The sequence below is a fragment of the Myxine glutinosa genome, chromosome 3 (genome assembly GCF_964187855.1).
Source record: "Myxine glutinosa chromosome 3, kmMyxGlut1.1, whole genome shotgun sequence".
NCBI classification, from domain to species: Eukaryota; Metazoa; Chordata; class Myxini; order Myxiniformes; family Myxinidae; genus Myxine; species Myxine glutinosa.
This window is the reverse complement of record NC_136263.1, coordinates 102,167,211-102,194,814: the sequence shown is the minus strand read 5'-3', so window position 1 is coordinate 102,194,814 and position 27,604 is coordinate 102,167,211.

Genomic DNA, 27,604 nt, shown 5'->3' with positions numbered 1-27,604 from the left:
TTTTTGCACTTGTGATAGTGTTGAAAAACCACTTTTCGCACTTGTGTTGGTGCAGGAAACCACTTTTGCACTTGTATTAGTGTGGAAAAACCACTTTTCGCACTTGTGTTAGTGTTGAAAAACCACTTTTCGCACTTGTGTTGGTGCAGGAAACCACTTTTGCACTTGTATTAGTGTGGAAAAAACACTTTTTGCACTTGTGATAGTGTTGAAAAACCACTTTTCGCACTTGTGTTAGTGTTGAAAAACCACTTTTCGCACTTGTGTTAGTGTTGAAAAACCACTTTTCGCACTTGTGTTAGTATTGGTGCAGGAAACCACTTTTGCACTTGTATTAATGTGGAAAAAACACTTTTTGCACTTGTGATAGTGTTGAAAAAACACTTTTCGCACTTGTGTTAGTGTTGAAAAACCACTTTTCGCACTTGTGTTGGTGCAGGAAACCACTTTTGCACTTGTATTAGTGTGGAAAAAACACTTTTTGCACTTATGATAGTGTTGAAAAACCACTTTTCGCACTTGTGTTAGTGTTGAAAAACCAGTTTTCGCACTTGTGTTGGTGCAGGAAACCACATTTGCACTTGTATTAGTGTGGAAAAAACACTTTTTGCACTTGTGTTAGTTTTGAAAAACCACTTTTCGCACTTGTGTTGGTGCAGGAAACCACATTTGCACTTGTATTAGTGTGGAAAAAACACTTTTCGCACTTGTGTTAGTGTTGAAAAACCACTTTTCGCACGTGTTGGTGCAGGAAACCACTTTTGCACTTGTATTAGTGTGGAAAAAACACTTTTCGCACTTGTGTTAGTGTTGAAAAACCACTTTTCGCACTTGTGTTAGTGTTGAAAAACCACTTTTCGCACTTGTGTTAGTGTTGAAAAACCACTTTTCGCACTTGTGTTGGTGCAGGAAACCACTTTTGCACTTGTATTAGTGTGGAAAAAACACTTTTTGCACTTGTGATAGTGTTGAAAAACCACTTTTCGCACTTGTGTTAGTGTTGAAAATCCACTTTTCCCACTTGTGTTGGTGCAGGAAACCACTTTTGCACTTGTATTAGTGTGGAAAAAACACTTTTTGCACTTGTGATAGTGTTGAAAAACCACTTTTCGCACTTGTGTTAGTGTTGAAAATCCACTTTTCCCACTTGTGTTGGTGCAGGAAACCACTTTTGCACTTGTATTAGTGTGGAAAAAACACTTTTTGCACTTGTGATAGTGTTGAAAAACCACTTTTCGCACTTGTGTTAGTGTTGAAAATCCACTTTTCCCACTTGTGTTGGTGCAGGAAACCACTTTTGCACTTGTATTAGTGTGGAAAAAACACTTTTTGCACATGTGATAGTGTTGAAAAACCACTTTTCGCACTTGTGTTGGTGCAGGAAACCACTTTTGCACTTGTATTAGTGTGGAAAAACCACTTTTCGCACTTGTGTTAGTGTTGAAAAACCACTTTTCGCACTTGTGTTGGTGCAGGAAACCACTTTTGCACTTGTATTAGTGTGGAAAAAACACTTTTTGCACTTGTGATAGTGTTGAAAAACCACTTTTCGCACTTGTGTTAGTGTTGAAAAACCACTTTTCGCACTTGTGTTAGTGTTGAAAAACCACTTTTCGCACTTGTGTTAGTATTGGTGCAGGAAACCACTTTTGCACTTGTATTAATGTGGAAAAAACACTTTTTGCACTTGTGATAGTGTTGAAAAAACACTTTTCGCACTTGTGTTAGTGTTGAAAAACCACTTTTCGCACTTGTGTTGGTGCAGGAAACCACTTTTGCACTTGTATTAGTGTGGAAAAAACACTTTTTGCACTTATGATAATGTTGAAAAACCACTTTTCGCACTTGTGTTAGTGTTGAAAAACCAGTTTTCGCACTTGTGTTGGTGCAGGAAACCACTTTTGCACTTGTATTAGTGTAGAAAAAACACTTTTTGCACTTGTGATAATGTTGAAAAACCACTTTTCGCACTTGTGTTAGTGTTGAAAAACCACTTTTCGCACTTGTGTTAGTGTTGAAAAACCACTTTTCGCACTTGTGTTAGTGTTGAAAAACCAGTTTTCGCACTTGTGTTGGTGCAGGAAACCACTTTTGCACTTGTATTAGTGTGGAAAAAACACTTTTTGCACTTGTGATAGTGTGGAAAAACCACTTTTCGCACTTGTGTTAGTGTTGAAAAACCAGTTTTCGCACTTGTGTTGTTGCAGGAAACCACTTTTGCACTTGTATTAGTGTGGAAAAAACCCTTTTTGCACTTGAGATAGTGTTGAAAAACCACTTTTCACACTTGTGTTAGTGTTGAAAAACCACTTTTCGCACTTGTGTTGGTGCAGGAAACCACTTTTGCACTTGTATTAGTGTGGAAAAAACACTTTTTGCACTTGTGATAGTGTTGAAAAAACACTTTTCGCACTTGTGTTAGTGTTGAAAAACCACTTTTCGCACTTGTGTTAGTGTTGAAAAACCACTTTTGCACTTGTATTAGTGTGGAAAAAACGCTTTTTGCACTTGTGTTAGTTTTGAAAAACCACTTTTCGCACTTGTGTTGGTGCAGGAAACCACATTTGCACTTGTATTATTGTGGAAAAAACACTTTTCGCACTTGTGTTAGTGTTGAAAAACCACTTTTCGCACGTGTTCGTGTTGAAAAACCACTTTTCGCACTTGTGTTGGTGCAGGAAACCACTTTTGCACTTGTATTAGTGTGGAAAAAACACTTTTTGCACTTGTGATAGTGTTGAAAAACCACTTTTCGTACTTGTGTTAGTGTTGAAAATCCACTTTTCCCACTTGTGTTAGTGTTGAAAATCCACTTTTCCCACTTGTGTTGTTGGTGCAGGAAACCACTTTTGCACTTATGATAGTGTTGAAAAACCACTTTTCGCACTTGTGTTAGTGTTGAAAAACCAGTTTTCGCACTTGTGTTGGTGCAGGAAACCACTTTTGCACTTGTATTAGTGTGGAAAAATCACTTTTTGCACTTGTGATAATGTTGAAAAACCAGTTTTCGCACTCGTGTTGGTGCAGGAAACCACATTTGCACTTGTATTAGTGTGGAAAAAACACTTTTTGCACTTGTGATAGTGTTGAAAAACCACTTTTCGCACTTGTGTTAGTGTGGAAAAAACACTTTTTGCACTTGTGATAGTGTTGAAAAACCACTTTTCGCACTTGTGTTAGTGTTGAAAAACCACTTTTCGCACTTGTGTTGGTGCAGGAAACCACTTTTGCACTTGTATTAGTGTGGAAAAAACACTTTTTGCACTTATGATAGTGTTGAAAAACCACTTTTCGCACTTGTGTTAGTGTTGAAAAACCAGTTTTCGCACTTGTGTTGGTGCAGGAAACCACTTTTGCACTTGTATTAGTGTGGAAAAAACACTTTTTGCACTTGTGATAGTGTTGAAAAACCACTTTTCGCACTTGTGTTGGTGCAGGAAACCACTTTTGCACTTGTATTAGTGTGGAAAAAACACTTTTTGCACTTGTGTTAGTGTTGAAAAACCACTTTTCGCACTTGTTAGTGTTGAAAAACCACTTTTCGCACTTGTGTTAGTGTTGAAAATCCACTTTTCCCACTTGTGTTGGTGCAGGAAACCACTTTTGCACTTGTATTAGTGTGGAAAAAACACTTTTTGCACTTGTGATAGTGTTGAAAAACCACTTTTCGCACTTGTGTTAGTGTTGAAAATCCACTTTTCCCACTTGTGTTGGTGCAGGAAACCACTTTTGCACTTGTATTAGTGTGGAAAAAAACACTTTTTGCACTTGTGATAGTGTTGAAAAACCACTTTAAGCACTTGTGTTGGTGTTGAAAAACCAGTTTTCGCACTTGTGTTGGTGCAGGAAACCACTTTTGCACTTGTATTAGTGTGGAAAAACCACTTTTCGCACTTGTGTTGGTGTTGAAAAACCACTTTTCGCACTTGTGTTGGTGCAGGAAACCACTTTTGCACTTGTATTAGTGTGGAAAAAACACTTTTTGCACTTGTGATAGTGTTGAAAAACCACTTTTCGCACTTGTGTTAGTGTTGAAAACCACTTTTCGCACTTGTGTTAGTGTTGAAAAACCACTTTTCGCACTTGTGTTAGTGTTGAAAAACCACTTTTGCACTTGTATTAGTGTGGAATAAACACTTTTTGCACTTGTGTTAGTTTTGAAAAACCACTTTTCGCACTTGTGTTGGTGCAGGAAACCACATTTGCACTTGTATTAGTGTGGAAAAAACACTTTTCGCACTTGTGTTAGTGTTGAAAAACCACTTTTCCCACTTGTGTTGGTGCAGGAAACCACTTTTGCACTTGTATTAGTGTGGAAAAAACACTTTTTGCACTTGTGATAATGTTGAAAAACCACTTTTCGCACTTGTGTTAGTGTTGAAAAACCACTTTTCGCACTTGTGTTAGTGTTGAAAAACCCGTTTTCGCACTTGTGTTGGTGCAGGAAACCACTTTTGCACTTGTATTAGTGTGGAAAAAACACTTTTTGCACTTGTGATAGTGTTGAAAAACCACTTTTCGCACTTGTGTTAGTGTTGAAAAACCAGTTTTCGCACTTGTGTTGGTGCAGGAAACCACTTTTGCACTTGTATTAGTGTGGAAAAAACACTTTTCGCACTTGTGTTAGTGTTGAAAAACCACTTTTCCCACTTGTGTTGGTGCAGGAAACCACTTTTGCACTTGTATTAGTGTGGAAAAAACACTTTTTGCACTTGTGATAGTGTTGAAAAACCACTTTTCGCACTTGTGTTAGTGTTGAAAATCCACTTTTCGCACTTGTGTTGGTGCAGGAAACCACTTTTGCACTTGTATTAGTGTGGAAAAACCACTTTTCGCACTTGTGTTAGTGTTGAAAAACCACTTTTCGCACTTGTGTTGGTGCAGGAAACCACTTTTGCACTTGTATTAGTGTGGAAAAAACACTTTTCGCACTTGTGTTAGTGTTGAAAAACCACTTTTCGCACTTGTGTTAGTGTTGAAAAACCACTTTTCGCACTTGTGTTGGTGCAGGAAACCACTTTTGCACTTGTATTAGTGTGGAAAAAACACTTTTCGCACTTGTGTTGGTGTTGAAAAACCACTTTTCGCACTTGTGTTAGTGTTGAAAAACCACTTTTCGCACTTGTGTTGGTGCAGGAAACCACTTTTGCACTTGTATTAGTGTGGAAAAAACACTTTTCGCACTTGTGTTAGTGTTGAAAAACCACTTCTCGCACTTGTGTTAGTGTTGAAAAACCACTTTTGCACTTGTATTAGTGTGGAAAAAACACTTTTTGCACTTGTGTTAGTTTTGAAAAACCACTTTTCGCACTTGTGTTGGTGCAGGAAACCACATTTGCACTTGTATTAGTGTGGAAAAAACACTTTTCGCACTTGTGTTAGTGTTGAAAAACCACTTTTCGCACGTGTTCGTGTTAAAAACCACTTTTCGCACTTGTGTTGGTGCAGGAAACCACTTTTGCACTTGTATTAGTGTGGAAAAACCACTTTTCGCACTTGTGTTAGTGTTGAAAAACCACTTTTCGCACTTGTGTTAGTGTTGAAAAACCACTTTTCGCACTTGTGTTGGTGCAGGCAACCACTTTTGCACTTGTATTAGTGTGGAAAAAACACTTTTTGCACTTGTGATAGTGTTGAAAAACCACTTTTCGCACTTGTGTTAGTGTTGAAAAACCACTTTTCGCACTTGTGTTAGAGTTTAAAAACCACTTTTCCTACTTGTGTTGGTGAAGGAAACCACTTTTGCACTTGTATTAGTTTGGAAAAAACACTTTTTGCACTTGTGATAGTGTTGAAAAACCACTTTTCGCACTTGTGTTAGTGTTGAAAATCCACTTTTCTCACTTGTGTTGGTGCAGGAAACCACTTTTGCACTTGTATTAGTGTGGAAAAAACACTTTTTGCACTTGTGATAGTGTTGAAAAACCACTTTTCGCACTTGTGTTAGTGTTGAAAATCCACTTTTCCCACTTGTGTTGGTGCAGGAAACCACTTTTGCACTTGTATTAGTGTGAAAAAAACACTTTTTGCACTTGTGATAGTGTTGAAAAACCACTTTAAGCACTTGTGTTGGTGTTGAAAAACCACTTTTCGCACTTGTGTTGGTGCAGGAAACCACTTTTGCACTTGTATTAGTGTGGAAAAACCACTTTTCGCACTTGTGTTAGTGTTGAAAAACCACTTTTCGCACTTGTGTTGGTGCAGGAAACCACTTTTGCACTTGTATTAGTGTGGAAAAAACACTTTTTGCACTTGTGATAGTTTTGAAAAACCACTTTTCGCACTTGTGTTAGTGTTGAAAAACCACTTTTCGCACTTGTGTTAGTGTTGAAAAACCACTTTTCGCACTTGTGTTAGTGTTGAAAAACCACTTTTGCACTTGTATTAGTTTGGAAAAAACACTTTTTGCACTTGTGTTAGTTTTGAAAAACCACTTTTCGCACTTGTGTTGGTGCAGGAAACCACATTTGCACTTGTATTAGTGTGGAAAAAACACTTTTCGCACTTGTGTTAGTGTTGAAAAACCACTTTTCCCACTTGTGTTGGTGCAGGAAACCACTTTTGCACTTGTATTAGTGTGGTAAAAACACTTTTTGCACTTGTGATAATGTTGAAAAACCACTTTTCACACTTGTGTTAGTGTTGAAAAACCACTTTTCGCACTTGTGTTAGTGTTGAAAAACCAGTTTTCGCACTTGTGTTGGTGCAGGAAACCACTTTTGCACTTGTATTAGTGTGGAAAAAACACTTTTTGCACTTGTGATAGTGTTGAAAAACCACTTTTCGCACTTGTGTTAGTGTTGAAAAACCAGTTTTCGCACTTGTGTTGGTGCAGGAAACCACTTTTGCACTTGTATTAGTGTGGAAAAAACACTTTTCGCACTTGTGTTAGTGTTGAAAAACCACTTTTCCCACTTGTGTTGGTGCAGGAAACCACTTTTGCACTTGTATTAGTGTGGAAAAAACACTTTTTGCACTTGTGATAGTGTTGAAAAACCACTTTTCGCACTTGTGTTAGTGTTGAAAATCCACTTTTCCCACTTGTGTTGGTGCAGGAAACCACTTTTGCATTTGTATGAGTGTGGAAAAAACACTTTTTGCAATTGTGATAGTGTTGAAAAACCACTTTTCGCACTTGTGTTAGTGTTGAAAAACCACTTTTCGCACTTGTGTTGGTGCAGGAAACCACTTTTGCACTTGTATTAGTGTGGTAAACCACTTTTCGCACTTGTGTTAGTGTTGAAAAACCACTTTTCGCACTTGTGTTGGTGCAGGAAACCACTTTTGCACTTGTATTAGTGTGGAAAAAACACTTTTCGCACTTGTGTTAGTGTTGAAAAACCACTTTTCGCACTTGTGTTTGTGTTGAAAAACCACTTTTCGCACTTGTGTTAGTATTGGTGCAGGAAACCACTTTTGCACTTGTATTAATGTGGAAAAAACACTTTTTGCACTTGTGATAGTGTTGAAAAAACACTTTTCGCACTTGTGTTAGTGTTGAAAAACCACTTTTCGCACTTGTGTTGGTGCAGGAAACCACTTTTGCACTTGTATTAGTGTGGAAAAAACACTTTTTGCACTTATGATAGTGTTGAAAAACCACTTTTCGCACTTGTGTTAGTGTTGAAAAACCAGTTTTCGCACTTGTGTTGGTGCAGGAAACCACTTTTGCACTTGTATTAGTGTAGAAAAAACACTTTTTGCACTTGTGATAATGTTGAAAAACCACTTTTCGCACTTGTGTTAGTGTTGAAAAACCACTTTTCGCACTTGTGTTAGTGTTGAAAAACCACTTTTCGCACTTGTGTTAGTGTTGAAAAACCAGTTTTCGCACTTGTGTTGGTGCAGGAAACCACTTTTGCACTTGTATTAGTGTGGAAAAACCACTTTTCGCACTTGTGTTAGTGTTGAAAAACCACTTTTCGCACTTGTGGTGGTGTTGAAAAACCAGTTTTCGCACTTGTGTTGGTGCAGGAAACCACTTTTGCACTTGTATTAGTGTGGAAAAAACACTTTTCGCACTTGTGATAGTGTTGAAAAACCACTTTTCGCACTTGTGTTAGTGTGGAAAAAACACTTTTTGCACTTGTGATAGTGTTGAAAAAACACTTTTCGCACTTGTGTTGGTGCAGGAAACCACTTTTGCACTTGTATTGGTGTGGAAAAAACACTTTTTGCACTTATGATAGTGTTGAAAAACTACTTTTCGCACTTGTGTTAGTGTTGAAAAAACACTTTTCGCACTTGTGTTAGTTTTGAAAAACCACTTTTCGCACTTGTGTTGGTGCAGGAAACCACATTTGCACTTGTATTAGTGTGGAAAAAACACTTTTTGCACTTGTGATAGTGTTGAAAAACCACTTTTCGCACTTGTGTTGGTGCAGGAAACCACTTTTGCACTTGTATTAGTGTGGAAAAACCACTTTTCGCACTTGTGTTAGTGTTGAAAAACCACTTTTCGCACTTGTGTTGGTGCAGGAAACCACTTTTGCACTTGTATTAGTGTGGAAAAAACACTTTTTGCACTTGTGATAGTGTTGAAAAACCACTTTTCGCACTTGTGTTAGTGTTGAAAAACCACTTTTCGCACTTGTGTTAGTGTTGAAAAACCACTTTTCGCACTTGTGTTAGTATTGGTGCAGGAAACCACTTTTGCACTTGTATTAATGTGGAAAAAACACTTTTTGCACTTGTGATAGTGTTGAAAAAACACTTTTCGCACTTGTGTTAGTGTTGAAAAACCACTTTTCGCACTTGTGTTGGTGCAGGAAACCACTTTTGCACTTGTATTAGTGTGGAAAAAACACTTTTTGCACTTATGATAGTGTTGAAAAACCACTTTTCGCACTTGTGTTAGTGTTGAAAAACCAGTTTTCGCACTTGTGTTGGTGCAGGAAACCACTTTTGCACTTGTATTAGTGTAGAAAAAACACTTTTTGCACTTGTGATAATGTTGAAAAACCACTTTTCGCACTTGTGTTAGTGTTGAAAAACCACTTTTCGCACTTGTGTTAGTGTTGAAAAACCACTTTTCGCACTTGTGTTAGTGTTGAAAAACCACTTTTCGCACTTGTGTTGGTGCAGGAAACCACTTTTGCACTTGTATTAGTGTGGAAAAAACACTTTTTGCACTTGTGATAGTGTGGAAAAAAAAATTTTTTCGCACTTGTGTTAGTGTTGAAAAACCACTTTTCGCACGTGTTCGTGTTAAAAACCACTTTTCGCACTTGTGTTGGTGCAGGAAACCACTTTTGCACTTGTATTAGTGTGGAAAAACCACTTTTCGCACTTGTGTTAGTGTTGAAAAACCACTTTTCGCACTTGTGTTAGTGTTGAAAAACCAGTTTTCGCACTTGTGTTGGTGCAGGAAACCACTTTTGCACTTGTATTAGTGTGGAAAAAACACTTTTCGCACTTGTGATAGTGTTGAAAAACCACTTTTCGCACTTGTGTTAGTGTGGAAAAAACACTTTTTGCACTTGTGATAGTGTTGAAAAAACACTTTTCGCACTTGTGTTAGTGTTGAAAAACCACTTTTCGCACTTGTGTTGGTGCAGGAAACCACTTTTGCACTTGTATTGGTGTGGAAAAAACACTTTTTGCACTTATGATAGTGTTGAAAAACCACTTTTCGCACTTGTGTTAGTGTTGAAAAAACACTTTTCGCACTTGTGTTAGTTTTGAAAAACCACTTTTCGCACTTGTGTTGGTGCAGGAAACCACATTTGCACTTGTATTAGTGTGGAAAAAACACTTTTTGCACTTGTGATAGTGTTGAAAAAACACTTTTCGCACTTGTGTTAGTTTTGAAAAACCACTTTTCGCACTTGTGTTGGTGCAGGAAACCACATTTGCACTTGTATTAGTGTGGAAAAAACACTTTTTGCACTTGTGTTAGTTTTGAAAAACCACTTTTCGCACTTGTGTTGGTGCAGGAAACCACATTTGCACTTGTATTAGTGTGGTAAACCACTTTTCGCACTTGTGTTAGTGTTGAAAAACCACTTTTCGCACTTGTGTTGGTGCAGGAAACCACTTTTGCACTTGTATTAGTGTGGAAAAAACACTTTTCGCACTTGTGTTAGTGTTGAAAAACCACTTTTCGCACTTGTGTTAGTGTTGAAAAACCACTTTTCGCACTTGTGTTAGTGTTGAAAAACCACTTTTCGCACTTGTGTTAGTATTGGTGCAGGAAACCACTTTTGCACTTGTATTAATGTGGAAAAAACACTTTTTGCACTTGTGATAGTGTTGAAAAAACACTTTTCGCACTTGTGTTAGTGTTGAAAAACCACTTTTCGCACTTGTGTTGGTGCAGGAAACCACTTTTGCACTTGTATTAGTGTGGAAAAAACACTTTTTGCACTTATGATAGTGTTGAAAAACCACTTTTCGCACTTGTGTTAGTGTTGAAAAACCAGTTTTCGCACTTGTGTTGGTGCAGGAAACCACTTTTGCACTTGTATTAGTGTAGAAAAAACACTTTTTGCACTTGTGATAATGTTGAAAAACCACTTTTCGCACTTGTGTTAGTGTTGAAAAACCACTTTTCGCACTTGTGTTAGTGTTGAAAAACCACTTTTCGCACTTGTGTTAGTGTTGAAAAACCAGTTTTCGCACTTGTGTTGGTGCAGGAAACCACTTTTGCACTTGTATTAGTGTGGAAAAAACACTTTTTGCACTTGTGATAGTGTGGAAAAAACACTTTTCGCACTTGTGTTAGTGTTGAAAAACCACTTTTCGCACGTGTTCGTGTTAAAAACCACTTTTCGCACTTGTGTTGGTGCAGGAAACCACTTTTGCACTTGTATTAGTGTGGAAAAACCACTTTTCGCACTTGTGTTAGTGTTGAAAAACCACTTTTCGCACTTGTGGTGGTGTTGAAAAACCAGTTTTCGCACTTGTGTTGGTGCAGGAAACCACTTTTGCACTTGTATTAGTGTGGAAAAAACACTTTTCGCACTTGTGATAGTGTTGAAAAACCACTTTTCGCACTTGTGTTAGTGTGGAAAAAACACTTTTTGCACTTGTGATAGTGTTGAAAAAACACTTTTCGCACTTGTGTTGGTGCAGGAAACCACTTTTGCACTTGTATTGGTGTGGAAAAAACACTTTTTGCACTTATGATAGTGTTGAAAAACTACTTTTCGCACTTGTGTTAGTGTTGAAAAAACACTTTTCGCACTTGTGTTAGTTTTGAAAAACCACTTTTCGCACTTGTGTTGGTGCAGGAAACCACATTTGCACTTGTATTAGTGTGGAAAAAACACTTTTTGCACTTGTGATAGTGTTGAAAAACCACTTTTCGCACTTGTGTTGGTGCAGGAAACCACTTTTGCACTTGTATTAGTGTGGAAAAACCACTTTTCGCACTTGTGTTAGTGTTGAAAAACCACTTTTCGCACTTGTGTTGGTGCAGGAAACCACTTTTGCACTTGTATTAGTGTGGAAAAAACACTTTTTGCACTTGTGATAGTGTTGAAAAACCACTTTTCGCACTTGTGTTAGTGTTGAAAAACCACTTTTCGCACTTGTGTTAGTGTTGAAAAACCACTTTTCGCACTTGTGTTAGTATTGGTGCAGGAAACCACTTTTGCACTTGTATTAATGTGGAAAAAACACTTTTTGCACTTGTGATAGTGTTGAAAAAACACTTTTCGCACTTGTGGTAGTGTTGAAAAACCACTTTTCGCACTTGTGTTGGTGCAGGAAACCACTTTTGCACTTGTATTAGTGTGGAAAAAACACTTTTTGCACTTATGATAGTGTTGAAAAACCACTTTTCGCACTTGTGTTATTGTTGAAAAACCAGTTTTCGCACTTGTGTTGGTGCAGGAAACCACTTTTGCACTTGTATTAGTGTAGAAAAAACACTTTTTGCACTTGTGATAATGTTGAAAAACCACTTTTCGCACTTGTGTTAGTGTTGAAAAACCACTTTTCGCACTTGTGTTAGTGTTGAAAAACCACTTTTCGCACTTGTGTTAGTGTTGAAAAACCACTTTTCGCACTTGTGTTGGTGCAGGAAACCACTTTTGCATTTGTATTAGTGTGGAAAAAACACTTTTTGCACTTGTGATAGTGTGGAAAAAAAAAAATTTTCGCACTTGTGTTAGTGTTGAAAAACCACTTTTCGCATGTGTTCGTGTTAAAAACCACTTTTCGCACTTGTGTTGGTGCAGGAAACCACTTTTCGCACTTGTGTTGGTGCAGGAAACCACATTTGCACTTGTATTAGTGTGGAAAAAACACTTTTCGCACTTGTGTTAGTGTTGAAAAACCACTTTTCGCACGTGTTGGTGCAGGAAACCACTTTTGCACTTGTATTAGTGTGGAAAAAACACTTTTCGCACTTGTGTTAGTGTTGAAAAACCACTTTTCGCACTTGTGTTAGTGTTGAAAAACCACTTTTCGCACTTGTGTTAGTGTTGAAAAACCACTTTTCGCACTTGTGTTGGTGCAGGAAACCACTTTTGCACTTGTATTAGTGTGGAAAAAACACTTTTTGCACTTGTGTTAGTTTTGAAAAACCACTTTTCGCACTTGTGTTGGTGCAGGAAACCACATTTGCACTTGTATTAGTGTGGAAAAAACACTTTTCGCACTTGTGTTAGTGTTGAAACCCCACTTTTCGCACGTGTTGGTGCAGGAAACCACATTTGCACTTGTATTAGTGTGGAAAAAACACTTTTTGCACTTGTGTTAGTTTTGAAAAACCACTTTTCGCACTTGTGTTGGTGCAGGAAACCACATTTGCACTTGTATTAGTGTGGAAAAAACACTTTTCGCACTTGTGTTAGTGTTGAAAAACCACTTTTCGCACGTGTTGGTGCAGGAAACCACTTTTGCACTTGTATTAGTGTGGAAAAAACACTTTTCGCACTTGTGTTAGTGTTGAAAAACCACTTTTCGCACTTATGTTAGTGTTGAAAAACCACTTTTCGCACTTATGTTAGTGTTGAAAAACCACTTTTCGCACTTGTGTTGGTGCAGGAAACCACTTTTGCACTTGTGTTGGTGCAGGAAACCAGTTTTGCACTTGTATTAGTGTGGAAAAAACACTTTTCGCACTTGTGTTAGTGTTGAAAAACCACTTTTCGCACTTATGTTAGTGTGGAAAAAACACTTTTTGCACTTGTGATAGTGTTGAAAAACCACTTTTCGCACTTGTGTTAGTGTTGAAAATCCACTTTTCCCACTTGTGTTGGTGCAGGAAACCAGTTTTGCACTTGTATTAGTGTGGAAAAAACACTTTTTGCACTTGTGATAGTGTTGAAAAACCACTTTTCGCACTTGTGTTAGTGTGGAAAAAACACTTTTTGCACTTGTGATAGTGTTGAAAAACTACTTTTCGCACTTGTGTTAGTGTGGAAAAAACACTTTTTGCACTTGTGATAGTGTTGAAAAACCACTTTTCGCACTTGTGTTCGTGTTGAAAATCCACTTTTCCCACTTGTGTTGGTGCAGGAAACCACTTTTGCACTTGTATTAGTGTGGAAAAAACACTTTTTGCACTTGTGATAGTGTTGAAAAACACTTTTCGCACTTGTGTTAGTGTTGAAAATCCACTTTTCCCACTTGTGTTGGTGCAGGAAACCACTTTTGCACTTGTGTTAGTATTGGTGCAGGAAACCACTTTTGCACTTGTATTTATGTGGAAAAAACACTTTTCGCACTTGTGTTAGTGTTGAAAAACCAGTTTTCGCACTTGTGTTGGTGCAGGAAACCACTTTTGCACTTGTATTAGTGTAGAAAAAACACTTTTTGCACTTGTGATAATGTTGAAAAACCACTTTTCGCACTTGTGTTAGTGTTGAAAAACCACTTTTCGCACTTGTGTTAGTGTTGAAAAACCACTTTTCGCACTTGTGTTAGTGTTGAAAAACCAGTTTTCGCACTTGTGTTGGTGCAGGAAACCACTTTTGCACTTGTATTAGTGTGGAAAAAACACTTTTTGCACTTGTGATAGTGTGGAAAAACCACTTTTCACACTTGTGTTAGTGTTGAAAAACCAGTTTTCGCACTTGTGTTGGTGCAGGAAACCACTTTTGCACTTGTATTAGTGTGGAAAAAACCCTTTTTGCACTTGTGATAGTGTTGAAAAACCACTTTTCGCACTTGTGTTAGTGTTGAAAAACCACTTTTCGCACTTGTGTTGGTGCAGGAAACCACTTTTGCACTTGTATTAGTGTGGAAAAAACACTTTTTGCACTTGTGATAGTGTTGAAAAAACACTTTTCGCACTTGTGTTAGTGTTGAAAAACGACTTTTCGCACTTGTGTTAGTGTTGAAAAACCACTTTTGCACTTGTATTAGTGTGGAAAAAACGCTTTTTGCACTTGTGTTAGTTTTGAAAAACCACTTTTCGCACTTGTGTTGGTGCAGGAAACCACATTTGCACTTGTATTATTGTGGAAAAAACACTTTTCGCACTTGTGTTAGTGTTGAAAAACCACTTTTCGCACGTGTTCGTGTTGAAAAACCACTTTTCGCACTTGTGTTGGTGCAGGAAACCACTTTTGCACTTGTATTAGTGTGGAAAAAACACTTTTTGCACTTGTGATAGTGTTGAAAAACCACTTTTCGTACTTGTGTTAGTGTTGAAAATCCACTTTTCCCACTTGTGTTAGTGTTGAAAATCCACTTTTCCCACTTGTGTTGTTGGTGCAGGAAACCACTTTTGCACTTATGATAGTGTTGAAAAACCACTTTTCGCACTTGTGTTAGTGTTGAAAAACCAGTTTTTGCACTTGTGTTGGTGCAGGAAACCACTTTTGCACTTGTATTAGTGTGGAAAAACACTTTTCGCACTTGTGTTAGTGTTGAAAAAACCACTTTTCCCACTTGTGTTGGTGCAGGAAACCACTTTTGCACTTGTATTAGTGTGGAAAAAACACTTTTTGCACTTGTGATAGTGTTGAAAAACCACTTTTCGCACTTGTGTTTGTGTTGAAAATCCACTTTTCCCACGTGTTGGTGCAGGAAACCACTTTTGCATTTGTATGAGCGTGGAAAAAACACTTTTTGCAATTGTGATAGTGTTGAAAAACCACTTTTCGCACTTGTGTTAGTGTTGAAAAACCACTTTTCGCACTTGTGTTGGTGCAGGAAACCACTTTTGCACTTGTATTAGTGTGGAAAAACCACTTTTCGCACTTGTGTTAGTGTTGAAAAACCACTTTTCGCACTTGTGTTGGTGCAGGAAACCACTTTTGCACTTGTATTAGTGTGGAAAAAACACTTTTCGCACTTGTGTTAGTGTTGAAAAACCACTTTTCGCACTTGTGTTAGTGTTGAAAAACCACTTTTCGCACTTGTGTTGGTGCAGGAAACCACTTTTGCACTTGTATTAGTGTGGAAAAAACACTTTTTGCACTTGTGATAGTGTTGAAAAAACACTTTTCGCACTTGTGTTAGTTTTGAAAAACCACTTTTCGCACTTGTGTTGGTGCAGGAAACCACATTTGCACTTGTATTAGTGTGGAAAAAACACTTTTCGCACTTGTGTTAGTGTTGAAAAACCACTTTTCGCACTTGTGTTAGTGTTGAAAAACCACTTTTGCACTTGTATTAGTGTGGAAAAAACACTTTTTGCACTTGTGTTAGTTTTGAAAAACCACTTTTCGCACTTGTGTTGGTGCAGGAAACCACATTTGCACTTGTATTAGTGTGGAAAAAACACTTTTCGCACTGTGTTAGTGTTGAAAAACCACTTTTCGCACGTGTTCGTGTTAAAAACCACTTTTCGCACTTCTGTTGGTGCAGGAAACCACTTTTGCACTTGTATTAGTGTGGAAAAACCACTTTTCGCACTTGTGTTAGTGTTGAAAAACCACTTTTCGCACTTGTGTTAGTGTTGAAAAACCAGTTTTCGCACTTGTGTTGGTGCAGGAAACCACTTTTGCACTTGTATTAGTGTGGAAAAAACACTTTTCGCACTTGTGATAGTGTTGAAAAACCACTTTTCGCACTTGTGTTAGTGTGGAAAAAACACTTTTTGCACTTGTGATAGTGTTGAAAAAACACTTTTCGCACTTGTGTTAGTGTTGAAAAACCACTTTTCGCACTTGTGTTGGTGCAGGAAACCACTTTTGCACTTATATTAGTGTGGAAAAAACACTTTTTGCACTTGTGATAGTGTTGAAAAACCACTTTTCGCACTTGTGTTAGTGTTGAAAATCCACTTTTCGCCCTTGTGTTGGTGCAGGAAACCACTTTTGCACTTGTATTAGTGTGGAAAAAACACTTTTTGCACTTGTGTTAGTTTTGAAAAACCACTTTTCGCACTTGTGTTGGTGCAGGAAACCACATTTGCACTTGTATTAGTGTGGAAAAAACACTTTTCGCACTTGTGTTAGTGTTGAAAACCCACTTTTCGCACGTGTTGGTGCAGGAAACCACATTTGCACTTGTATTAGTGTGGAAAAAACACTTTTTGCACTTGTGTTAGTTTTGAAAAACCACTTTTCGCACTTGTGTTGGTGCAGGAAACCACATTTGCACTTGTATTAGTGTGGAAAAAACACTTTTCGCACTTGTGTTAGTGTTGAAAACCCACTTTTCGCACGTGTTGGTGCAGGAAACCACATTTGCACTTGTATTAGTGTGGAAAAAACACTTTTTGCACTTGTGTTAGTTTTGAAAAACCACTTTTCGCACTTGTGTTGGTGCAGGAAACCACATTTGCACTTGTATTAGTGTGGAAAAAACACTTTTCGCACTTGTGTTAGTGTTGAAAAACCACTTTTCGCACGTGTTGGTGCAGGAAACCACTTTTGCACTTGTATTAGTGTGGAAAAAACACTTTTCGCACTTGTGTTAGTGTTGAAAAACCACTTTTCGCACTTGTGTTAGTGTTGAAAAACCACTTTTCGCACTTGTGTTAGTGTTGAAAAACCACTTTTCGCACTTGTGTTGGTGCAGGAAACCACTTTTGCACTTGTATTAGTGTGGAAAAAACACTTTTTGCACTTGTGATAGTGTTGAAAAACCACTTTTCGCACTTGTGTTAGTGTTGAAAATCCACTTTTCCCACTTGTGTTGGTGCAGGAAACCACTTTTGCACTTGTATTAGTGTGGAAAAAACACTTTTTGCACTTGTGATAGTGTTGAAAAACCACTTTTCGCACTTGTGTTAGTGTGGAAAAAACACTTTTTGCACTTGTGATAGTGTTGAAAAACTACTTTTCGCACTTGTGTTAGTGTGGAAAAAACACTTTTTGCACTTGTGATAGTGTTGAAAAACCACTTTTCGCACTTGTGTTAGTGTTGAAAATCCACTTTTCCCACTTGTGTTGGTGCAGGAAACCACTTTTGCACTTGTATTAGTGTGGAAAAAACACTTTTTGCACTTGTGATAGTGTTGAAAAACCACTTTTCGCACTTGTGTTAGTGTTGAAAATCCACTTTTCCCACTTGTGTTGGTGCAGGAAACCACTTTTGCACTTGTATTAGTGTGGAAAAAACACTTTTTGCACATGTGATAGTGTTGAAAAACCACTTTTCGCACTTGTGTTGGTGCAGGAAACCACTTTTGCACTTGTATTAGTGTGGAAAAACCACTTTTCGCACTTGTGTTAGTGTTGAAAAACCACTTTTCGCACTTGTGTTGGTGCAGGAAACCACTTTTGCACTTGTATTAGTGTGGAAAAAACACTTTTTGCACTTGTGATAGTGTTGAAAAACCACTTTTCGCACTTGTGTTAGTGTTGAAAAACCACTTTTCGCACTTGTGTTAGTGTTGAAAAACCACTTTTCGCACTTGTGTTAGTATTGGTGCAGGAAACCACTTTTGCACTTGTATTAATGTGGAAAAAACACTTTTTGCACTTGTGATAGTGTTGAAAAAACACTTTTCGCACTTGTGTTAGTGTTGAAAAACCACTTTTCGCACTTGTGTTGGTGCAGGAAACCACTTTTGCACTTGTATTAGTGTGGAAAAAACACTTTTTGCACTTATGATAATGTTGAAAAACCACTTTTCGCACTTGTGTTAGTGTTGAAAAACCAGTTTTCGCACTTGTGTTGGTGCAGGAAACCACTTTTGCACTTGTATTAGTGTAGAAAAAACACTTTTTGCACTTGTGATAATGTTGAAAAACCACTTTTCGCACTTGTGTTAGTGTTGAAAAACCACTTTTCGCACTTGTGTTAGTGTTGAAAAACCACTTTTCGCACTTGTGTTAGTGTTGAAAAACCAGTTTTCGCACTTGTGTTGGTGCAGGAAACCACTTTTGCACTTGTATTAGTGTGGAAAAAACACTTTTTGCACTTGTGATAGTGTGGAAAAACCACTTTTCGCACTTGTGTTAGTGTTGAAAAACCAGTTTTCGCACTTGTGTTGTTGCAGGAAACCACTTTTGCACTTGTATTAGTGTGGAAAAAACCCTTTTTGCACTTGAGATAGTGTTGAAAAACCACTTTTCGCACTTGTGTTAGTGTTGAAAAACCACTTTTCGCACTTGTGTTGGTGCAGGAAACCACTTTTGCACTTGTATTAGTGTGGAAAAAACACTTTTTGCACTTGTGATAGTGTTGAAAAAACACTTTTCGCACTTGTGTTAGTGTTGAAAAACCACTTTTCGCACTTGTGTTAGTGTTGAAAAACCACTTTTGCACTTGTATTAGTGTGGAAAAAACGCTTTTTGCACTTGTGTTAGTTTTGAAAAACCACTTTTCGCACTTGTGTTGGTGCAGGAAACCACATTTGCACTTGTATTATTGTGGAAAAAACACTTTTCGCACTTGTGTTAGTGTTGAAAAACCACTTTTCGCACGTGTTCGTGTTCAAAAACCACTTTTCGCACTTGTGTTGGTGCAGGAAACCACTTTTGCACTTGTATTAGTGTGGAAAAAACACTTTTTGCACTTGTGATAGTGTTGAAAAACCACTTTTCGTACTTGTGTTAGTGTTGAAAATCCACTTTTCCCACTTGTGTTAGTGTTGAAAATCCACTTTTCCCACTTGTGTTGTTGGTGCAGGAAACCACTTTTGCACTTATGATAGTGTTGAAAAACCACTTTTCGCACTTGTGTTAGTGTTGAAAAACCAGTTTTCGCACTTGTGTTGGTGCAGGAAACCACTTTTGCACTTGTATTAGTGTGGAAAAATCACTTTTTGCACTTGTGATAATGTTGAAAAACCAGTTTTCGCACTCGTGTTGGTGCAGGAAACCACATTTGCACTAGTATTAGTGTGGAAAAAACACTTTTCGCACTTGTGTTAGTGTTGAAAAACCACTTTTCGCACTTGTGTTAGTGTTGAAAAACCACTTTTCGCACTTGTGTTAGTGTTGAAAATCCACTTTTTCCTCTTGTGTTGGTGCAGGAAACCACTTTTGCACTTGTATTAGTGTGGAAAAAACACTTTTTGCACTTGTGATAGTGTTGAAAAACCACTTTTCGCACTTGTGTTAGTGTGGAAAAAACACTTTTTGCACTTGTGATAGTGTTGAAAAACCACTTTTCGCACTTGTGTTAGTGTTGAAAAACCACTTTTCGCACTTGTGTTGGTGCAGGAAACCACTTTTGCACTTGTATTAGTGTGGAAAAAACACTTTTTGCACTTATGATAGTGTTGAAAAACCACTTTTCGCACTTGTGTTAGTGTTGAAAAACCAGTTTTCGCACTTGTGTTGGTGCAGGAAACCACTTTTGCACTTGTATTAGTGTGGAAAAAACACTTTTTGCACTTGTGATAGTGTTGAAAAACCACTTTTCGCACTTGTGTTGGTGCAGGAAACCACTTTTGCACTTGTATTAGTGTGGAAAAAACACTTTTTGCACTTGTGTTAGTGTTGAAAAACCACTTTTCGCACTTGTTAGTGTTGAAAAACCACTTTTCGCACTTGTGTTAGTGTTGAAAATCCACTTTTCCCACTTGTGTTGGTGCAGGAAACCACTTTTGCACTTGTATTAGTGTGGAAAAAACACTTTTTGCACTTGTGATAGTGTTGAAAAACCACTTTTCGCACTTGTGTTAGTGTTGAAAATCCACTTTTCCCACTTGTGTTGGTGCAGGAAACCACTTTTGCACTTGTATTAGTGTGGAAAAAAACACTTTTTGCACTTGTGATAGTGTTGAAAAACCACTTTAAGCACTTGTGTTGGTGTTGAAAAACCACTTTTCGCACTTGTGTTGGTGCAGGAAACCACTTTTGCACTTGTATTAGTGTGGAAAAAACACTTTTTGCACTTGTGATAATGTTGAAAAACCAGTTTTCGCACTCGTGTTGGTGCAGGAAACCACATTTGCACTAGTATTAGTGTGGAAAAAACACTTTTCGCACTTGTGTTAGTGTTGAAAAACCACTTTTCGCACTTGTGTTAGTGTTGAAAAACCACTTTTCGCACTTGTGTTAGTGTTGAAAATCCACTTTTTCCTCTTGTGTTGGTGCAGGAAACCACTTTTGCACTTGTATTAGTGTGGAAAAAACACTTTTTGCACTTGTGATAGTGTTGAAAAACCACTTTTCGCACTTGTGTTAGTGTGGAAAAAACACTTTTTGCACTTGTGATAGTGTTGAAAAACCACTTTTCGCACTTGTGTTAGTGTTGAAAAACCACTTTTCGCACTTGTGTTGGTGCAGGAAACCACTTTTGCACTTGTATTAGTGTGGAAAAAACACTTTTTGCACTTATGATAGTGTTGAAAAACCACTTTTCGCACTTGTGTTAGTGTTGAAAAACCAGTTTTCGCACTTGTGTTGGTGCAGGAAACCACTTTTGCACTTGTATTAGTGTGGAAAAAACACTTTTTGCACTTGTGATAGTGTTGAAAAACCACTTTTCGCACTTGTGTTGGTGCAGGAAACCACTTTTGCACTTGTATTAGTGTGGAAAAAACACTTTTTGCACTTGTGTTAGTGTTGAAAAACCACTTTTCGCACTTGTTAGTGTTGAAAAACCACTTTTCGCACTTGTGTTAGTGTTGAAAATCCACTTTTCCCACTTGTGTTGGTGCAGGAAACCACTTTTGCACTTGTATTAGTGTGGAAAAAACACTTTTTGCACTTGTGATAGTGTTGAAAAACCACTTTTCGCACTTGTGTTAGTGTTGAAAATCCACTTTTCCCACTTGTGTTGGTGCAGGAAACCACTTTTGCACTTGTATTAGTGTGGAAAAAAACACTTTTTGCACTTGTGATAGTGTTGAAAAACCACTTTAAGCACTTGTGTTGGTGTTGAAAAACCACTTTTCGCACTTGTGTTGGTGCAGGAAACCACTTTTGCACTTGTATTAGTGTGGAAAAACCACTTTTCGCACTTGTGTTGGTGTTGAAAAACCACTTTTCGCACTTGTGTTGGTGCAGGAAACCACTTTTGCACTTGTATTAGTGTGGAAAAAACACTTTTTGCACTTGTGATAGTGTTGAAAAACCACTTTTCGCACTTGTGTTAGTGTTGAAAACCACTTTTCGCACTTGTGTTAGTGTTGAAAAACCACTTTTCGCACTTGTGTTAGTGTTGAAAAACCACTTTTGCACTTGTATTAGTGTGGAATAAACACTTTTTGCACTTGTGTTAGTTTTGAAAAACCACTTTTCGCACTTGTGTTGGTGCAGGAAACCACATTTGCACTTGTATTAGTGTGGAAAAAACACTTTTCGCACTTGTGTTAGTGTTGAAAAACCACTTTTCCCACTTGTGTTGGTGCAGGAAACCACTTTTGCACTTGTATTAGTGTGGAAAAAACACTTTTTGCACTTGTGATAATGTTGAAAAACCACTTTTCGCACTTGTGTTAGTGTTGAAAAACCACTTTTCGCACTTGTGTTAGTGTTGAAAAACCAGTTTTCGCACTTGTGTTGGTGCAGGAAACCACTTTTGCACTTGTATTAGTGTGGAAAAAACACTTTTTGCACTTGTGATAGTGTTGAAAAACCACTTTTCGCACTTGTGTTAGTGTTGAAAAACCAGTTTTCGCACTTGTGTTGGTGCAGGAAACCACTTTTGCACTTGTATTAGTGTGGAAAAAACACTTTTCGCACTTGTGTTAGTGTTGAAAAACCACTTTTCCCACTTGTGTTGGTGCAGGAAACCACTTTTGCACTTGTATTAGTGTGGAAAAAACACTTTTTGCACTTGTGATAGTGTTGAAAAACCACTTTTCGCACTTGTGTTAGTGTTGAAAATCCACTTTTCGCACTTGTGTTGGTGCAGGAAACCACTTTTGCACTTGTATTAGTGTGGAAAAACCACTTTTCGCACTTGTGTTAGTGTTGAAAAACCACTTTTCGCACTTGTGTTGGTGCAGGAAACCACTTTTGCACTTGTATTAGTGTGGAAAAAACACTTTTCGCACTTGTGTTAGTGTTGAAAAACCACTTTTCGCACTTGTGTTAGTGCTGAAAAACCACTTTTCGCACTTGTGTTGGTGCAGGAAACCACTTTTGCACTTGTATTAGTGTGGAAAAAACACTTTTCGCACTTGTGTTGGTGTTGAAAAACCACTTTTCGCACTTGTGTTAGTGTTGAAAAACCACTTTTCGCACTTGTGTTGGTGCAGGAAACCACTTTTGCACTTGTATTAGTGTGGAAAAAACACTTTTCGCACTTGTGTTAGTGTTGAAAAACCACTTCTCGCACTTGTGTTAGTGTTGAAAAACCACTTTTGCACTTGTATTAGTGTGGAAAAAACACTTTTTGCACTTGTGTTAGTTTTGAAAAACCACTTTTCGCACTTGTGTTGGTGCAGGAAACCACATTTGCACTTGTATTAGTGTGGAAAAAACACTTTTCGCACTTGTGTTAGTGTTGAAAAACCACTTTTCGCACGTGTTCGTGTTAAAAACCACTTTTCGCACTTGTGTTGGTGCAGGAAACCACTTTTGCACTTGTATTAGTGTGGAAAAACCACTTTTCGCACTTGTGTTAGTGTTGAAAAACCACTTTTCGCACTTGTGTTAGTGTTGAAAAACCACTTTTCGCACTTGTGTTGGTGCAGGCAACCACTTTTGCACTTGTATTAGTGTGGAAAAAACACTTTTTGCACTTGTGATAGTGTTGAAAAACCACTTTTCGCACTTGTGTTAGTGTTGAAAAACCACTTTTCGCACTTGTGTTAGAGTTTAAAAACCACTTTTCCTACTTGTGTTGGTGAAGGAAACCACTTTTGCACTTGTATTAGTTTGGAAAAAACACTTTTTGCACTTGTGATAGTGTTGAAAAACCACTTTTCGCACTTGTGTTAGTGTTGAAAATCCACTTTTCTCACTTGTGTTGGTGCAGGAAACCACTTTTGCACTTGTATTAGTGTGGAAAAAACACTTTTTGCACTTGTGATAGTGTTGAAAAACCACTTTTCGCACTTGTGTTAGTGTTGAAAATCCACTTTTCCCACTTGTGTTGGTGCAGGAAACCACTTTTGCACTTGTATTAGTGTGAAAAAAACACTTTTTGCACTTGTGATAGTGTTGAAAAACCACTTTAAGCACTTGTGTTAGTGTTGAAAAACCACTTTTCGCACTTGTGTTGGTGCAGGAAACCACTTTTGCACTTGTATTAGTGTGGAAAAACCACTTTTCGCACTTGTGTTAGTGTTGAAAAACCACTTTTCGCACTTGTGTTGGTGCAGGAAACCACTTTTGCACTTGTATTAGTGTGGAAAAAACACTTTTTGCACTTGTGATAGTGTTGAAAAACCACTTTTCGCACTTGTGTTAGTGTTGAAAAACCACTTTTCGCACTTGTGTTAGTGTTGAAAAACCACTTTTCGCACTTGTGTTAGTGTTGAAAAACCACTTTTGCACTTGTATTAGTGTGGAAAAAACACTTTTTGCACTTGTGTTAGTTTTGAAAAACCACTTTTCGCACTTGTGTTGGTGCAGGAAACCACATTTGCACTTGTATTAGTGTGGAAAAAACACTTTTCGCACTTGTGTTAGTGTTGAAAAACCACTTTTCCCACTTGTGTTGGTGCAGGAAACCACTTTTGCACTTGTATTAGTGTGGAAAAAACACTTTTTGCACTTGTGATAGTGTTGAAAAACCACTTTTCGCACTTGTGTTAGTGTTGAAAATCCACTTTTCCCACTTGTGTTGGTGCAGGAAACCACTTTTGCATTTGTATGAGTGTGGAAAAAACACTTTTTGCAATTGTGATAGTGTTGAAAAACCACTTTTCGCACTTGTGTTAGTGTTGAAAAACCACTTTTCGCACTTGTGTTGGTGCAGGAAACCACTTTTGCACTTGTATTAGTGTGGTAAACCACTTTTCGCACTTGTGTTAGTGTTGAAAAACCACTTTTCGCACTTGTGTTGGTGCAGGAAACCACTTTTGCACTTGTATTAGTGTGGAAAAAACACTTTTCGCACTTGTGTTAGTGTTGAAAAACCACTTTTCGCACTTGTGTTAGTGTTGAAAAACCAATTTTCGCACTTGTGTTAGTGTTGAAAAACCACTTTTCGCACTTGTGTTAGTATTGGTGCAGGAAACCACTTTTGCACTTGTATTAATGTGGAAAAAACACTTTTTGCACTTGTGATAGTGTTGAAAAAACACTTTTCGCACTTGTGTTAGTGTTGAAAAACCACTTTTCGCACTTGTGTTGGTGCAGGAAACCACTTTTGCACTTGTATTAGTGTGGAAAAAACACTTTTTGCACTTATGATAGTGTTGAAAAACCACTTTTCGCACTTGTGTTAGTGTTGAAAAACCAGTTTTCGCACTTGTGTTGGTGCAGGAAACCACTTTTGCACTTGTATTAGTGTAGAAAAAACACTTTTTGCACTTGTGATAATGTTGAAAAACCACTTTTCGCACTTGTGTTAGTGTTGAAAAACCACTTTTCGCACTTGTGTTAGTGTTGAAAAACCACTTTTCGCACTTGTGTTAGTGTTGAAAAACCAGTTTTCGCACTTGTGTTGGTGCAGGAAACCACTTTTGCACTTGTATTAGTGTGGAAAAACCACTTTTCGCACTTGTGTTAGTGTTGAAAAACCACTTTTCGCACTTGTGGTGGTGTTGAAAAACCAGTTTTCGCACTTGTGTTGGTGCAGGAAACCACTTTTGCACTTGTATTAGTGTGGAAAAAACACTTTTCGCACTTGTGATAGTGTTGAAAAACCACTTTTCGCACTTGTGTTAGTGTGGAAAAAACACTTTTTGCACTTGTGATAGTGTTGAAAAAACACTTTTCGCACTTGTGTTGGTGCAGGAAACCACTTTTGCACTTGTATTAGTGTGGAAAAAACACTTTTCGCACTTGTGTTAGTGTTGAAAAACCACTTCTCGCACTTGTGTTAGTGTTGAAAAACCACTTTTGCACTTGTATTAGTGTGGAAAAAACACTTTTTGCACTTGTGTTAGTTTTGAAAAACCACTTTTCGCACTTGTGTTGGTGCAGGAAACCACATTTGCACTTGTATTAGTGTGGAAAAAACACTTTTCGCACTTGTGTTAGTGTTGAAAAACCACTTTTCGCACGTGTTCGTGTTAAAAACCACTTTTCGCACTTGTGTTGGTGCAGGAAACCACTTTTGCACTTGTATTAGTGTGGAAAAACCACTTTTCGCACTTGTGTTAGTGTTGAAAAACCACTTTTCGCACTTGTGTTAGTGTTGAAAAACCACTTTTCGCACTTGTGTTGGTGCAGGCAACCACTTTTGCACTTGTATTAGTGTGGAAAAAACACTTTTTGCACTTGTGATAGTGTTGAAAAACCACTTTTCGCACTTGTGTTAGTGTTGAAAAACCACTTTTCGCACTTGTGTTAGAGTTTAAAAACCACTGTTTCCTACTTGTGTTGGTGAAGGAAACCACTTTTGCACTTGTATTAGTTTGGAAAAAACACTTTTTGCACTTGTGATAGTGTTGAAAAACCACTTTTCGCACTTGTGTTAGTGTTGAAAATCCACTTTTCTCACTTGTGTTGGTGCAGGAAACCACTTTTGCACTTGTATTAGTGTGGAAAAAACACTTTTTGCACTTGTGATAGTGTTGAAAAACCACTTTTCGCACTTGTGTTAGTGTTGAAAATCCACTTTTCCCACTTGTGTTGGTGCAGGAAACCACTTTTGCACTTGTATTAGTGTGAAAAAAACACTTTTTGCACTTGTGATAGTGTTGAAAAACCACTTTAAGCACTTGTGTTGGTGTTGAAAAACCACTTTTCGCACTTGTGTTGGTGCAGGAAACCACTTTTGCACTTGTATTAGTGTGGAAAAAACCACTTTTCGCACTTGTGTTAGTGTTGAAAAACCACTTTTCGCACTTGTGTTGGTGCAGGAAACCACTTTTGCACTTGTATTAGTGTGGAAAAAACACTTTTTGCACTTGTGATAGTGTTGAAAAACCACTTTTCGCACTTGTGTTAGTGTTGAAAAACCACTTTTCGCACTTGTGTTAGTGTTGAAAAACCACTTTTCGCACTTGTGTTAGTGTTGAAAAACCACTTTTGCACTTGTATTAGTGTGGAAAAAACACTTTTTGCACTTGTGTTAGTTTTGAAAAACCACTTTTCGCACTTGTGTTGGTGCAGGAAACCACATTTGCACTTGTATTAGTGTGGAAAAAACACTTTTCGCACTTGTGTTAGTGTTGAAAAACCACTTTTCCCACTTGTGTTGGTGCAGGAAACCACTTTTGCACTTGTATTAGTGTGGTAAAAACACTTTTTGCACTTGTGATAATGTTGAAAAACCACTTTTCGCACTTGTGTTAGTGTTGAAAAACCACTTTTCGCACTTGTGTTAGTGTTGAAAAACCAGTTTTCGCACTTGTGTTGGTGCAGGAAACCACTTTTGCACTTGTATTAGTGTGGAAAAAACACTTTTCGCACTTGTGTTAGTGTTGAAAAACCACTTTTCCCACTTGTGTTGGTGCAGGAAACCACTTTTGCACTTGTATTAGTGTGGAAAAAATACTTTTTGCACTTGTGATAGTGTTGAAAAACCACTTTTCGCACTTGTGTTAGTGTTGAAAATCCACTTTTCCCACTTGTGTTGGTGCAGGAAACCACTTTTGCATTTGTATGAGTGTGGAAAAAACACTTTTTGCAATTGTGATAGTGTTGAAAAACCACTTTTCGCACTTGTGTTAGTGTTGAAAAACCACTTTTCGCACTTGTGTTGGTGCAGGAAACCACTTTTGCACTTGTATTAGTGTGGTAAACCACTTTTCGCACTTGTGTTAGTGTTGAAAAACCACTTTTCGCACTTGTGTTGGTGCAGGAAACCACTTTTGCACTTGTATTAGTGTGGAAAAAACACTTTTCGCACTTGTGTTAGTGTTGAAAAACCACTTTTCGCACTTGTGTTAGTGTTGAAAAACCAATTTTCGCACTTGTGTTAGTGTTGAAAAACCACTTTTCGCACTTGTGTTAGTATTGGTGCAGGAAACCACTTTTGCACTTGTATTAATGTGGAAAAAACACTTTTTGCACTTGTGATAGTGTTGAAAAAACACTTTTCGCACTTGTGTTAGTGTTGAAAAACCACTTTTCGCACTTGTGTTGGTGCAGGAAACCACTTTTGCACTTGTATTAGTGTGGAAAAAACACTTTTTGCACTTATGATAGTGTTGAAAAACCACTTTTCGCACTTGTGTTAGTGTTGAAAAACCAGTTTTCGCACTTGTGTTGGTGCAGGAAACCACTTTTGCACT